At 46.2% G+C, this 14,258-nt stretch overlaps 1 protein-coding gene across 1 annotated transcript in view; it reads left to right on the plus strand.

Moving 5' to 3' along the window:
- Positions 1 to 14,258, plus strand: part of LOC119847669 — a 70,227-nt gene that overhangs the window by 21,930 nt on the left and 34,039 nt on the right.

A 14,258-nucleotide genomic window follows, 5' to 3' on the forward strand; every position in this document is an offset into this window, starting at 1 on the left:
CGATGAAGTGAGCTGTAGCTCACGAAAGCTTATGCTCTAATAAATTTGTTAGTCTCTAAGGTGCCACCGGTACTCCTTTTCTTTTTGGGAATACAGACTAACACGGCTGCTACTCTGAAACCTGTGATGTATTTATAGAGAGCAATCATATCTCCCCTCATCCTTCTTTTAGTTAGGTTAAACAAGCCAAGCTCCTTAAGTCTCCTTTCATAAGACAAGTTTTCCATTCCTCGGATCATCCTAGTAGCCCTTCTCTGTACCTGCTCCAGTTTGAATTCATCCTTTTTAAACATGGGAGACCAGAACTGCACACAGTATTCTAGGTGAGGTCTCACCAGTGCCTTGTATAACGGTACTAAAACCTCCTTATCCCTACTAGAAATGCCTCTCCTGATGCATCCCAAAACCGCATTAGCTTTTTTCACAGCCATATCACATTGGCAGCTCATAGTCATCCTATGATCAACCAATACTCCAAGGTCTTTTTCCTCTTCCGTTACTTCTAATTGATGCGTCCCCAGCTTATAACTAAAATTCTTGTTATTAATCCCTAAATGCATAACCTTACACTTCTCACTATTAAATTTCATCCTATTACTATTACTCCAGTTTACAAGGTCATCCAGATTCTCCTGTATAATATCCCGATCCTTCTCTGAATTGGAAATACCTCCCAGCTTTGTATCATCTGCAAACTTTATTAGCACACTCCCACTTTTTGTGCCAAGGTCAGTAATAAAAAGATTAAATAAGATTGGTCCCAAAACTAATCCCTGAAGAACTCCACTGGTAACCTCCCTCCAACCTGACAGTTCACCTTTCAGTAGGACCCGTTGCAGTCTCCCCTTTAACCAATTCCTTATCCACCTTTTGATGTTCATATTGATCCCCATCTTCTCCAATTTAAATAATAATTCCCCATGTGGCACGGTATCAAACGCCTTACTGAAATCTAGGTAAATTAGATCCACTGCGTTTCCTTTATCTAAAAAATCTGTTACTTTCTCAAAAAAGGAGATCAGGTTGGTTTGGCACGATCTACCTTTTGTAAAACCATGTTGTATTTTGTCCCATTTACCATTGACTTCAATGTCCTTAACTAATTTCTCCTTCAAAATTTTTTCTAGAACCTTGCATACTACAGATGTCAAACTAACTGGCCTGTAGTTACCCAGATCACTTTTTTTCCTTTCTTAAAAATAGGAACTATATTAGCAATTCTCCAATCATTCGGTACAACTCCTGAGTTTACATATTCATTAGAAATTCTTGCTAATGGGCTTGCAATTTCAGGTGCCAATTCCTTTAATATTCTTGGATGAAGATTATCTGGGCCCCCCGATTTAGTCCCATTAAGCTGTTTGAGTTTTGCTTCTACCTCAGATATGGTAATATCTACCTCCATATCCTCATTCCCATTTGTCATGCTACCATTATCCCCAAGATCCTCTTTAGCCTTATTAAAGACTGAGGCAAAATATTTGTTTAGATATTGGGCCATGCCTAGATTATCTTTAACCTCCGCTCCATCCTCAGTGTTTAGCGGCCCCACTTCTTCTTTCTTAGTTTTCTTCTTATTTATATGGCTATAGAACCTTTTACTATTGGTTTTAATTCCCTTTGCAAGGTCCAACTCTACTTGACTTTTAGCCTGTCTCACTTTATCCCTACATGTTCTGACCTCAATTAGGTAGCTTTCCTTGCTGATCCCTCCCATCTTCCACTCCCTGTATGCTTTCTGCTTCTTCTTAAACACCTCTCTAAGATGCTTGCTCATCCAGCTTGGTCTACAACTCCTGCCTATGAATTTTTTCCCCTTTCTTGGGATACAGGCTTCCGATAGCTTCTGCAGCTTTGATTTAAAGTAATCCCAGGCCTCCTCTACCTTTAGATCCATAAACACTTCAGTCCAATCCACTTCCCTAACTAATTTCCTTAATTTTTGAAAGTCAGTCCTTTTGAAATCAAAAACTCTAGTTGCAGATTTATTTTTGTTAATTCTTCTGTTCAGTTTGAACTGAATTAGCTCATGATCACTTGAGCCAAGATTGTCCCCTACAACCATTTCTTCTATGAGGTCCTCGCTACTCACCAAAATTAAATCTAAAATGGCATCCCCTCTAGTCGGTTCAGCAACTACTTGATGAAGGAATCCATCAGCTATCGCATCTAGGAAAAGCTGAGCCCTATTATTATTACTAGCATTGGTTTTTCAGTCTATATCTGGGAAGTTAAAGTCTCCCATGATCACGCAGTTTCCATTAGTATTTACTTTATTAAAAACATTAAAAAGGGCTCTATCCATATCCAAATTAGATCCCGGCGGTCTATAGCACACCCCAAGCCCTATCGTAGGAGAGGCTCTACTAGTTATCTTCCCCAATGTAATTTTTGCCCAGACGGACTCTGTCTTATCCATTGCATCGCTTCTTATTTCTTTACATTCTACCTCATCATTGATATACAATGCTACTCCACCACCTTTACCTTTGTTTCTGTCTTTCCTAAACAGCACACACCCTTCAATACCTGTAGTCCAGTCATGACTACTATTCCACCATCTTTCTGTTATCCCTATAATATCTGGTTTCACTTCCTGCACCAGTAGCTCTAGTTCCTCCATTTTGTTACCTAGGCTCCTCGCATTGGTGTATAAACATCTTAATTTTTGCTGTTTGGCCTCGCTCACATTTTGTACCCTATTAGGCACAGTCATTTTACAGCCAGTATAACCTATTAGACTAGTATCCACACCGCCCTCGCTCCTTATATACATTCTCCTACCCACGGCTGTATCCTTTCTTACTTCGTCTTCTTCCCTCTCAATGCTAAAATCTGGCGTGGAGATTACCTGGACATCTCCCAACCATCTCCCCCAAATTCCTAGTTTAAAGCTCTCTTCATCAGTTGTGCCAGCCTCCATCCTAGAAGTCTATTTCCTTCCCTACTCAGATGAAGTCCATCCTGAGAGAACTGTCCTCTGTCTGTGAATGCCTCCCGGTGGCCATACATCCCAAAGCCCTCCTTATAGCACCACTGCCTAAGCCATCTGTTGACAGTCATAATCTTGTCAGATCTTTGTTGCCCTTCTCTAGGAACAGGCAGGATCCCACTAAAGATCACCTGAGCCTCGATTTCCTTAAGCGTCTTCCCCAGCCTAGCATAGACTCCCTTAATACTTTCCAGCGAGAATCTAGCCGTATCATTTGTTCCCACATGAAGGATAATTAGGGGATTCTTTCCCGCTCCCTTTAGGATCCTTTTCAACCTCAGGTCTACATCCCGTATCTTAGCACCCGGAAGACAGCACACCCTTTTATTCTCTGGATCAGCTCTAGTTACAGGCCTGTCTATTCTTCTCAATAAAGAGTCCCCGATCACATAGACCTGCCTTTTCCTGGTGACGGTGCTATTCTCCAGTCTCTCCCCTGTTCCCTCTGGCTGCAAGTTCTTTCCATTCCTATTTTCCCTTATAATCCTCTTCAACCCATCCTGTATCCTCCTGGGGCTCATATTTGGTGTAGTCTCCCTTGACTCTTCCGCTTTTCCTATAGGACTAGCCTCTCTTCTCTTCTTCCTTACCCTTCCACCTTCAGCGACTATGTGCTGAGCCCCTTCTTCATTTTCCAACTCTGCAAACCTGTTCCTAAGCTCTATTTCTCCTTCACTAGCCCGTCTTTTCCTCTGCCTGGTTCTTTTAGTCACATGCTTCCACTGACCACTTTCCTCACCCAGTCTCCCCTCAAAATTCCCCAGCCCTGCTTCCATCCATGAGTCTGAGCTTTTCCCTTCAGATACCTCATGTCTTTGCTCCATCATCTGCTCAAACCCCTTCCTAAACTCAACCAGACTTTCCACCTGCATCTCCAGACCTCGGATCTTTTCCTCCATCAGCTCTATCAGACGGCATTTCATGCAGACAAAACTCTTACCAGGTCCCCCTCCAGGATCATGTACATACCACAGCTTCCACATCCAGTCATCCTCAATGTGTCTTCCACTACAGGAGTCACTCCCACAGCTGCCTCCGTATCCATCATAGCCTTCCCACCTAAGTCCTGTTCATCTGGGAAACACAAGCCACACCAAAAGACCACCCTGCCCAGCAAACACAAACCCCAAACAAGCACCACAACACAAACTCCCCTTTCAAACTCCCACTCAAACGCCCCTGTTGACAGCTCTGTTTGCTAGCGTCTGTGCCGCTGCAGCTGTCTGTTATTTTTCCTTTGCTGTATCTTTCCCTCCCCCGCCCCCCTCTTGGAGCAGAAGCGAGATGCTGGGTACGGGCTGCTAGGGAAAGGTATCGGCTGCAGATCAGGACTCCTGGGTTCTGTTCCCAGTGCTGGCCTCCAGTGTGACCTTGGACCAGTGTCTCCCGCTCCCGGTGCCTCTGGTTCTCTTTCTCTCCATTGCCTGTATAAAGTTTAATCTGCAAACTCTTTGTGGTAGGGCCTGGCTTAGTCCTGGGAACCCCTGTTGTTTTAGGCACTGGACAGACCCCTGACCAAGATTTGGGTCCCCTCTTGTGCCAGGTGCTGCGCAGACCTTTGACTGATATTGGGGTCCCCTATTCTGCCAGATGCTGAAGGAATCCCAGTGAGATACAGTCCCTGCCCCCAAAGATCCTGCAATCTAAACAGGAAAAAGAAGGATGGTTCTCCTTATTTTAAAGATGGGGAAACTGAGGCACAAAACAGTGCCATGACTTGTCCCATGTCACATAGGAAGGCTATGGCAGAGCTGGGATCTGAACCTAGTTTTGTGGAGTCCAATCATGGTGCCTTAATTCACTACAAGCCACCCTTCTTGGAGATCCCCAAGCCACCAGCACTGATCTGCTGCTTTGTAGATGAGCCCTGGGGCTAATACAGCCCTGATCCAACCCAGGTGCTGTCAGTGGGCTCTAGATCAGGGTTGCAAGTGACTTGTTTACACTCACACAATGAGTCTGTGTCAGAGTAGAGGAGAAGGGGGAGGCCATCCAGGCCCAGACAGGCTGGGGGGAGCAGAGCAGATGGGGAGATGGAGACTGGGGGGGAGTTTGGTGGGGCCCTGAGGAGGGGAAGACCATTGTGTCCTAGTCCAGCTGGAGGAGTGAAGCTGCTCCCCTGAGAATCGCCTGCTTTCCTCCAAACACGCAGATGGAAGTCTCATGCCAACGGCCATGAAGGGCTGCGTTTCCGAGTCCATCTGTGCCCAGTTTGAAGTGGGTTCAAGAACCATCGGAGGGATCTGTGTAAATCTAACCATGGCCAACGGCACAGCGGCCTCTGGCATGGCAGGCGTGCCTCCAGTGGCCATGACCCCCTGTCATAAATATAAAGGGAAGAGTAAACTCCTTTAAAATACCTCCTGGCCAGAGGAAAAACCCTTTCACCTGTAAAGGGTTAAGAAGCTAGGATAACCTCGCTGGTACCTGACCAAAATGACCAATGAGGAGACAAGATACTTTCAAAGCTGGAGGGGGAGGAACGAAGGGTCTGTGTCTCTCTGTGTGATGCTTTTGCCGGGGACAGAACAGGGATGGAGTCTTAGAACGTAGTAAGTATCTAGCTAGAGACGCGTTAGATTCTGTTTCTTTAAATGGCTGAGAAAATAAGCTGTGCTGAATGGAATGGAGATTCCTGTTTTTGTGTCTTTTTGTAACTTAAGGTTTTGCCTAGAGGGATTCTCTATGTTTTGAATCTGATTACCCTGGAAGGTATTTACCATCCTGATTTTACAGAGGTGATTCTTTTATTTTTTCTTCTATTAAAATTCTTCTTTTAAGAATCTGATTGTTTTTTCATTGTTCTTAAGATCCAAGGGTTTGGGTCTGTGTTCACCTATGCAAATTGGTGAGGATTTTTATCAAACCTTCCCCAGGAAAGGGGGTGTAAGGTTTGGGAGGATTTTGGGGGGAAAGACGTTTCCAAACGGGCTCTTTCCTAGTTATATACCTGTTAGATGTTTGGTGGTGGCAGCGATAAAGTCCAAGGGCAAAAGGTAAAATAGTTTGTACCTTGGGGAAGTTTTAACCTAAGCTGGTAAAAATAAGTGTAGTGGGTTTTCATGCAGGTCCCCACATCTGTACCCTAGAGTTCAGAGTAGGGAAGGAACCTCCCACGCTGCAGGCATGGCACCAGGAGCAGCCGGGCTTCTCCTTCCAGCCCTCTCTGGGCTCCTCCTGCTGATGCTTCTCTCCTGATTCCCCACCCAGTGCAACGGCGCCACCGCACTGAAATCCACCCTGCAGCCTGCGTTAGCCCCTTGCCCCCTCCCCCCACAGCGGTTCTCGGCTTCTGTGAATTTTTGTTCTCCAGCTCCTCCGGCTGCTTTGTATAGAGGATGGGCCCCGGCCATCAGTTGCCAGGGAGGGGCTGGCTGAATGGGGGTGCAGGGATACATAGGGATGGGGGCGGGGGTTGAGGGACACATGTGGACATTGGAAAATGTGCCTGACTGAAAGGGAGAGGCTAGGGGTGAGTCAGGGTCTGCATGAGGCAGGCTCCCCAACTCCCTAACAGTTACCCCCCCCCGAAAAAACCTGTTCCATACTTCTCCCACCTGCACCCAACAACACTCCACGTTCTCTCCCAGGCTCCTTCCCTCTCCCTCAGCTCCTCTGTTACCCCAGACTCCCCCCAGCCTTTGCACTGCTTCTGAGGGATGCAGGAAATATGGTTCTGTATTGTAGTTTAAATGAATTATTACTCAGATTGCTGTATTAATATGACTAGTAAGGAATCTATTTGTCAAAAAACATTTCCTGAATCTTTTTCATTGTCTGTACTGTTACAGACATACTTGCTGACAGGTATTTTGGTAATTCATTTCAAAATAATTGAAACTGGTGGGATTATACTGTGTTATTTTGACACACAACCTATGCAGAATTTTGAAGAATTTTACAATATTGTGTGCAGAATTTTTCATTTTTTGGTGCAGAATTCCCCCAGGAGTAAATTTAAATGGCCATTAACAGAAAAGGAGTACTTGTGGCACCGTAGAGACTAACAAATTTATTTGAGCATAAGCTTTTGTGAGGTACAGCTCACTTCATCGGATGCATTCAGTGGAAAAGACAGTGGGGAGATTTATATACACAGAGAACATGAAACAATGTGTGTTACCATACACACTGTAACAAGAGTGATCACTTAAGGTGAGCTATTACCAGCAGGAGAGCAGGGGGGAAAAAACCTTTTGTAGTGATAATCAAGGTGGGCCATTTCCAGCAGTTGACAAGAATGTCTCAGGAACAGTAATGGGGGGGCGAGGGGAAGGAATAAACATGGGGAAATAGTTTTACTTTGTGTAATGATCCATCCACTCCCAGTCTCTATTCAAGCCTAAGTTAATTGTATCCAGTTTGCAAATTAATTCCAATTCAGCAGTCTCTCCTTGGAGTCTGTTTTTGAAGTTTTTTTGTTGAAGGATAGCCACTCTCAGGTCTGTAATCGAGTGACCATAGAGATTGAAGTGTTCTCCGACTGGTTTTTGAATGTTATAATTCTTGATGTCTGATTTGTGTCCATTTATTCTTTTACGTAGAGACTGTCCAGTTTGACCAATGTACATGGCAGAGGGGCATTGCTGGCACATGATGGCATATATCACATTGGTAGATGCGCAGGTGAACGAGCCTCTGATAGTGTGGCTGATGTGATTAGGCCCTATGATGGTATCCCCTGAATAGATACGTGGACAGAGTTGGCAACGGGCTTTGTTGCAAGGATAGGTTCCTGGGTTAGTGGTTCTGTTGTGTGGTGTGTGGTTGCTGGTGAGTATTTGCTTCAGGTTTGGGGGGCTGTCTGTAAGCAAGGACTGGCCTGTCTCCCAAGATCTGTGAGAGTGATGGGTCGTCCTTCAGGATAGGTTGTAGATCCTTGATGATGCGTTGGAGAGGTTTTAGTTGGGGGCTGAAGGTGATGGCTAGTGACGTTCTGTTATTTTCTTTGTTGGGCCTGTCCTGTAGTAGGTGACTTCTGGGTACTCTTCTGGCTCTGTCAATCTGTTTCTTCACTTCAACAGGTGGGTACTCTAGTTGTAAGAATGCTTGATAGAGATATTGTAGGTGTTTGTCTCTGTCTGAGGGGTTGTAACAAATGCGGTTGTATCGTAGAGCTTGGCTGTAGACAATGGATCGTGTGGTGTGATCTAGATGAAAGCTGGAGGCATGTAGGTAGGAATAGCGGTCAGTAGGTTTCCGGTATAGGGTGGTGTTTATGTGACCATCTCTTATTAGCACCGTAGTGTCCAGGAAGCTATCTTCGAGACACCACTGACTTCCTGAGGAAACTACAATCCATCGGTGATCTTCCTGAAAACACCATCCTGGCCACTATAGATGTAGAAGCCCTCTACACCAACATTCCACACAAAGATGGACTACAAGCCGTCAGGAACAGTATCCCCGATAATGTCATGGCAAACCTGGTGGCTGAACTTTGTGACTTTGTCCTCACCCATAACTATTTCACATTTGGGGACAATGTATACCTTCAAATCAGCGGCACTGTGATGGGTACCCGCATGGCCCCACAGGATGCCAACATTTTTATGGCTGACTTAGAGCAACGCTTCCTCAGCTCTCGTCCCCTAATGCCCCTACTCTACTTGCGCTACATTGATGACATCTTCATCATCTGGACCCATGGAAAAGAAGCCCTTGAGGAATTCCACCATAATTTCAACAATTTCCATCCCACCATCAACCTCAGCCTGGACCAGTCCACACAAGAGATCCACTTCCTGGACACTACGATGCTAATAAGGGATGGTCACATAAACACCACCCTATACCGGAAACCTACTGACCACTATGCCTACCTACATGCCTCCAGCTTTCATCCAGATCACACCACACGATCCATTGTCTACAGCCAAGCTCTACGATACAACTGCATTGGCCAGAAATGAGGGATTTGGGATGCAGGAGGGGGCTCCAGGCGAGGGGGGACAGAGGGGTTCAGGGTGTGGGAGGGGGCTCTGGGTTGGGGTGCAGGGGGGTGAGGGCTCCATCTGGAGGTGCAGGCTCTGGAACAGGGATTGGGATGAGGGTTTGGGGGTTCAGGAGTGGGCTCCGGGTTTGGGGGGGCTCAGGGCTGGCACAGGGGGTTGGGGCTTGGGGTGGGGGCAGCGTGAAGAGCTCTGTGTCCCCCCAACCTAAGCGCCGGACCTGCTGTCTGTTTCCAGGGTGCAGCACAGAGCCGGACAGGCAGGGACTAGCCTGCCTTAGCCCTGCAGGACTTTTAATGGCCCCGGTCGGCGATGCTGACCGGAGCTGCCAGGGTCCCTTTTCGACCCGGTGATCCAGTCGAAGACCATACTCAGGGCGGCTGGGGCCGGTCTTCAGGCCACCCAGTGCTCCAGGCCTGGGGCTGGCCAGCCTGGGGTTGGGGTGGGCTGGTTGGGGTAGTTTGAGGTTGGGGCTGGCCAGGGCAGGGTGGCCTGTGGCCTGAGCTGGTTGGTGGGCCAGCACTCGGGGCAGCTGGGGCAGGGTCCTCCGGCTGCAGTGTGGGGCCCAGGGCTCTGGAGAGTGAGGGGGCAGAAGGGGCAGGGTAGGGGCAGGCCTTGGGTGGAAGGGGCGGGGCTGGGTGATAATGTCCTCGAACGAGGGGTTCACACGCTGCCCATGGCAGGAAATGTAAATCCCCCAGCTGTGTGGGCAGCTGCTGCTCCGTGGCTGGGACGGGGGAGCTGTCTATATGGTTCTGTCTGCCCCCACCCTGAGCAGAGCCCTCTCTGGCTGGGCGGCTGAGAGCCTGGGCGCGCATCAGCCCCCCCACCAGCCCCCACAGCCCGCTAGCAGCCCCGGCACCAGAGGGCACTCAAAGCCCTTCCTGTGGGGAAATAGCTCCTTGTTCCCCCGCTGGTGGGATGGGAGCCAGGGGAGGGCAAATCCTGGCCAGCCTTGGCCCAGAGAAGGGACCTGGGGAGTGCTGATCTCCATGAGTCTCCCCACAAAACCGGGCAGTTTTATTTCCCGTGTCACCGTCGGTGCTGCCCTGAGACATTCAGTCGCTTATGATGGAAACCAGAGGACGTTATTGACCGTACCTCGGTGTCTCAACCAGCAAATACAAATGGTTTCTTTCTTCAATTATTCTATGGACACAGGGACTTTTTCACAGTTCCTGGCGGGCTCTTAATCGTACCAGGTTGTAACAGCCTGGGAACAGGTCTCTTTCCTAACTTCCTTAATATCTGAGTACGCCCTAGATATGACATTGTTTAGAGGGCAAATTTTCTTGATAATATTTAACACGTCTCTTGTCAGATCGTATTTTCATTATGGCACATTGAGAATCATCCAGTTGAGTCACTGTAGGTACATACTCAGGATTCCTATAAAAAGAAAAGGAGGACTTGTGGCACCTTAGAGACTAACAAATTTATTAGAGCATAAGCTTTCGTGAGCTACGAAAAAGGATTCCTATAGTACATTATAAAACTGAACAGTTTCCAGAGGCTAAAACAGGCTTTTAGATCAGTCCTTTGTAAATACAAGTTCAATTTATACATTTGTTTTTATGTTTTGAATCTTTACACCTTGAGTTCCTTGAACTGGAGGGTGTTTCATTTGTGCTGGAGAATGCATTGTATAAATATATTACAATGTTTAAGAATTTATTTCTAGTTACTGAGTAACTTAATAAGAAAAAAAACATATCGCCATTGGAAAAAGGTGATAACATTGTTATCTACTAGAAATACACCTTCAGTTGTCTTAGAGCTGATGGAAAACCCTTGTTGGCCAATCTATTGTAATATTTTCTTTCCAATGATCACCTGAAAAGCTTTTTGTTTTTTCCTTTCTCTCTTTAAACTAGTGCCAAAACTAATTTATTAGTTATTCCATGTTTTAGAAGAATGTTTGCAGGAAAACTCAACTGCTTTACTTCGTAACTTTTTAATGAGAAATGAAATACACAAATTAAAAGTGCGTATATTTGCTTGCTTATAATTTTCCAAAAGGTAATATAAATTAAAATTTAAAAGTATGTAGGTGCTTGAGGGGGATTGGTGTGACATGGTGCAAATATTCTGCAAATATTGAGCAAATATTCTGCATGGATTTTATTTACCAGTTAAAGTTATTAGTTCTTGTATTAAGGCTCCAAAACTGACAAAGGAAAGTAAATGCAAAGTAATGCCTATTTTAAAACATTATCACAACTATACATACAAAATGATGGGGTCTAAACTAGAAAGAGATCTTGGAGTCATTGTGGATAGTTCTCTGAAAACATCCACTCAATGTGCAGTGGCATCAAAACGGTGAACAGAATGTTAGGAACCATTAGGAAAGTGAAAACTAACAAGACAGAAAATATCATATTGCCTCTAAATCCATGGTACGCCCACACCTTGAAAAATCTATATTGGAATTGGAAAATGTACAGAGAAGGGCAACAAAAATGATGAGGGGGATGGGACGGCTGCCATATGAGGAGAGATTAATAAGAGTCGGACTTTTCAGCATGGAAAAGAGACGACGAAGGGGGGATATGGTAGAGGTCTATAAAATGTTGAAGGGTGTGGAGAAAGTGAGTAAGGAAGTGTTATGTACTCCTTCACATTACACGAGAACTAGGGATCACTCAGTGAAATTAATAGGCAGCAGGTTTAAAACAAACAAAAGGAAGTATTTTTTCACACAATGCACAGTCAACTTGTGGAACTCCTTGCCTGAGGATGTTGTGAAGGCCAAGAGTGTAACAGGGTTCAAAAATTGGTTCAAAGATTGGTTGATTTTGGCCAAACTTGTTTCATTTCCAGCTGACAATTGTTCAGTTTCCAGGACATTTTCGCTAAAAATGTTTCACTTGTGAACTCAAACGTTTTTAAGTTTTTGACCTTTTTTTGGTTTAAAATTGATTTGTTTTTGGCAGTTTCTGGTCAAAAATTGTTCTGTTTTCAGCCAAAAACATTACAAATTACAACCAGCTTGAAACCAGAGCTGTTGTCAAGGTCATTAGGAAGGTGATGGGAATCCCCGTCATGACTTTGCCAGCCTGGTAGAATCTCGACTGCATTGCAGGGCCCTGGCTGTTCTCCTTGCCCAGGTCCCTCTGTTCTGCTCTGCGTTTAAATGGGGCTGAACGTGAGTGTCAATGGAACAAACGTGGGGAAAGGACCAAAAGCACCCTCAGAGCTTTAGCCCTCCCCATGCCCAGTACTTCAATGTATCAGGAACTTTGCAAAGGTTATTACGAGATCTGGTGGAGGGGGGCAATATTGTTATAATGTTTACAATGAAAAGGAGAGACAGGTCCTGTGACTATCCCAAGGACATAGAGTGTTTGGTGGAGCTGGGAAGAGAAGCCAGGAGTCCTGGGTCGAAGCCCTGATCTAACCCAGTAGCTCTCAACCTTTCCAGACAACTGTACCCCTTTTCAGAGTCTGATTTGTGTTGCGTACCCCAAGTTTCTCCTCACTTAAAATGACTTGCTGACAAAAGAAGAAATTAAAAAAAACAAAAATCATAGCACACTGTTACTGAAAAATTGCTGACTTTTCTCTAATCCAATGATTCTCAGCCAAGGGTCTGTGTACCCCTGGGGGTACGCAAAGGTCTTCCAGGGGGTACATCAACTCATCTAGACATTTGCCTAGTTTTACAACAGGCCACATAAAAAGCACAAGCGAAGTCAGTGCAAACTAAAATTTCATACAGACAATGACATGTTTATACTGCTCTTTAGACTACTCATTGAAATGCAGCTGCAATATTTATATCCCAGTTGATTTATTTTATAATTTAATGGCAAAAATGAGAACGTCAGCAATTTGTCAGTAATAGTGTGGCTGTGACACTTTGGTATTTTTATGTCTGATTTTGTCAGCAAGTCATTTTTAAGCGAGGGGAAACTTGGGGGTATGCAAAACAAATCAGATTCCAAAAAGGGGTACAGTCGTCTGGAAAGATTGAAAGTCTAACCCACAAAATCCTGCTTTCCGCTGAGAACAGAACCCTAGTGTTCTTGCTCCTATCCCCCTGCTCTAACCCACTAGCCCCCAGTCTCTCCCCAGAGCTGGGGAGAGAACCCAGGAGTCCTGACAATGAGATTTAACTACTTGACACCCCCCTCACTTCTCTATGGAATCCAGGAGTCCTGACCTGCAGGCCCCCTTCCTCCTGCATTAACTCACTAGACCCACATCCTTATGGAACCCAGAATTCCAAGGCCCACCCGACCCTACTCCACAGTGCCCTGTTTTCCACTCTACAGAACCCAGGCGTCCTGGCTCCCACCCCCAGTTCTCTCACCATGGGATCCTGCCTCTCCCAAGGACAGGAGTAGGATGCAAGAGTCCGATTCTTAATCTAGATGTCATCAGGAACAGAACCCAGGAGTCCTGCTGCCCCTCGTCGCCACCCCAAGGCTTCCAAGGGGAGTTGCTTTCACTCATTCCCCAATTCGATTTCCCGGGAGGAAGGGAGGCGAATTTGTCAGCGTGCACAGAAGTCCACATACAGGGCTGGCGAGGGGAACAGGAACATACAGACTTTAAAGGGTGCAGATCCGTTAAAGTTTCTATATTGCATCACAGCAGGTACCTGAGCCCTTCTATAAAAAGAGAAAGAGAGGCAGGGACAGCCCCGGTGTAACAGGAAACAGGGAGACACGGTACAGCTTTTCCATGCTGCAGACTTAGCCACCGACTTCACCCAAGCAAACTTTACTCTAAGGAGCATTTGGTAAGTGATACCCCTCTGGTTTGCTTGTGCTCTAACCACAAGACCCCCCTCCCCTTCTGGAGCCAGGGATAAACCCTGGGTGTCCTGGCTCCCAGCCACTCTGCTTTAACCCACTAGACTCTCCTCTCCTCCTGGAACTGCAGGCACAACCCAGGAGTTCTGGCTCCCTGTCCCTCCTGCTCTAACCACTAGACCCTGCTCCCCTTCCAGAGCTAAGGATAGAACTCGGGACTCATGGCTCCTAGCCCCACTCCTCCACCATATGACTGTTAATGGATGTTTTGTGTTGAAGACTGTTTGCAATGGCACGATATCACTTTAAGGGGGGTGAGGGGGAGAGAGTGTGGCTTCCTGGTCCTGCTGGCAGTCTTGGGGGCTCTGCAGGGAAGCATGGGACCAGAGGCAGCCTGCAAAGAACTAACCTAGAACAAAGTGGCTGAGTTATCTCTCGCTGCCATGGGCAGCTGCCTGCTTTGTCTCCCACTGTTTAGTGAGCAGCCTGCTTTGTCTCTCTCTTGTTTGTGTTCTTGTGGGTGATTGTCCTGGATGCCTAGAAACAGAGACACCT

The sequence above is a fragment of the Dermochelys coriacea genome, chromosome 24 (genome assembly GCF_009764565.3).
Source record: "Dermochelys coriacea isolate rDerCor1 chromosome 24, rDerCor1.pri.v4, whole genome shotgun sequence".
Taxonomy (NCBI): domain Eukaryota; kingdom Metazoa; phylum Chordata; order Testudines; family Dermochelyidae; genus Dermochelys; species Dermochelys coriacea.